General features: G+C 36.0%; 1 long non-coding RNA gene across 1 annotated transcript in view; it reads right to left on the reverse strand.

Annotated features, from left to right (window-relative positions):
- LOC106520998 (uncharacterized) overlaps positions 1-1,224 on the reverse strand; it is a 16,099-nt gene extending 14,875 nt beyond the window's left edge. The window contains exon 1 of the long non-coding RNA XR_001310617.1: positions 4-1,224. This is a non-coding gene — a long non-coding RNA (uncharacterized LOC106520998). The remainder of the gene's footprint in view (positions 1-3) is intronic.
- Positions 1,225-2,024: the final 800 nt, after the last annotated feature.

Here is a 2,024-nt window from a genome sequence, read left to right on the forward strand (position 1 = left end):
CACACACACACACACACACACACACACACACACACACACACACACACACAATCTTTCATTATCTATCAGAGAGAGCAGGACATTAATGCTGCTCAAGACCTTTTGGCAGAGAAAGAAGAGTGTGCAGTGATTTTCTTCGCGCTCAATCCATTTCATTGACCTTTTCATTCATGCACGCTCTCTGCAGTGTGGGTAAATATTCTAAGAACAATATTCCCGGCCACAGTTTAATAAAACATCTTTCTGGATCCAAATTTGTATGCTCAGCGGCTTTGAGGAAAAGTGTGTGCGTTTCCTTAAAAGGGCAGAATATGTAAGAAAATGAACTTGTTTTCTCAAATCGGTGTTTGATTTATAAATACTCTGAAAACTTTTTGTTGTTACATTTTTGATTTAAGGGTGAAAGGTTAAACCTACTGCTTAGTATTAATAGAAGACATTTTGGTTCCCTGTCCTTCCACTAGGGGTCTGTAGATGTAATGTCAAGACAAGTTGAGAGAATAAATACTGTCATCTGGTGGTAACAAAATACAGATTTTTCTAATTGTATTATGGACAATTTCTTCAGATAATGTGATTATCTTATCCCTATACTTGAACATGCTTCAGCCTCACCCCAAACAACAACTTAGTATAAGAAAAAGTTCAAACAGGACCACAGAAGATTTGACATCGGTGTATTTTTGAATAAAACGGATATTAAAAAGAGGCAGCATCATATGTGATTTATTTAGGAGGGGGAAAAAGTTAAACCAATAAAATGGACATCAAATAATCAAAAAATTCTATTTTATATTCAAGTATATAACTCAGTTGCACATCTTTAATGATGATGATGCATGCAGCACTTATGAATAAAGTTCAAATAAATTAAATTTGGTCCAATATTTGTATTGTATATTACATTTGTCMAAAATTATATGAGCACACTGAGCCTCATTAATGTGCCATAAGCTGATTTTTTTTACAATTAATAATTTAGCTTAAAAATTATATTTTTTAAATATAAATTTATTGTCAAAGTTGTCAAATTGTTGAACTTTACAACACAGTTTGTACAATGTGTTCAAATTAAGTCAACATTAAAATCTTCATATTGATTTGCCTTCATTTTTAAGTGGAAGTTATTTTATGAGTTCAATAATTGCAATGATTCAGCTGACTAAAGCCCTATTTTTTCCTCCCAAAATTGATATTTATCTGAACAGTGTCACCTATTTACAGATTGTCAGAAAGCAGAAGTGTAAAACCATTTAGAACCATTTCTTTTTCAAAACATTTGTTTGAATACATTCTCTGTTTTTCTTTAATTTTGCTGTTGCAATGAAACATTGTTTTTGTCCTGGAATTAATAAAAAAAAAGTTTATATTCCATGAATGACTATCTGAACGACAGAGAATCTTCTACCAAATAGTTTCACTTGTTTCAAGAAAGATGACATTTGTGAAATACTAAACAGCGGAGTCAGCAGGGTTGAATGGTTAAGCTTTCATTGTCCATGATTCCTAGCTTGACTGTATCAAATTAGAGGCCAACAGATATCTCAAAAATGCAGTCTGCCTGTGCAAACCTATAGATGGCGCAAATCAATACATTATATGACCCCTGCTTGGCTTGTCTGATTGCCTTGAAGGGAGAATGGGGGGTGGAGGGTAAAGAAGGGGTTGGCAGAGAGGAGATGCTCTAATGGAGTCTTTCAGTTTGCTGTGGCTGTAAATGAAAGGAGGTTGAAGCTYGGCCAATTATTCTTTCTGAGAGGAGACTGAGGAGTGTGGCGCTGGATCGTTGCCCCGGCAAAGACATAGAGGAAGAGGAAGATGGATAGATAGGAGGAGGGATAAATGGATGTACAGAGAGCCCCYCAGAATAAAGGGGTTGATTCAAAATAGCCCAGTAAAATTGGCTGCACTCCCAGAAATTTCCCCCAGTGCAAAAGGTTAACTGTCAGTCCCCTGCTAGGTATAAATAGAAGTCTGCCCTGCAGAAAGGCATGTTCAGAGATGGGGCAGACACAGGGAGGAAG

Source organism: Austrofundulus limnaeus, unplaced genomic scaffold (genome assembly GCF_001266775.1).
Source record: "Austrofundulus limnaeus strain Quisiro unplaced genomic scaffold, Austrofundulus_limnaeus-1.0 Scaffold100, whole genome shotgun sequence".
NCBI lineage: Eukaryota > Metazoa > Chordata > Actinopteri > Cyprinodontiformes > Rivulidae > Austrofundulus > Austrofundulus limnaeus.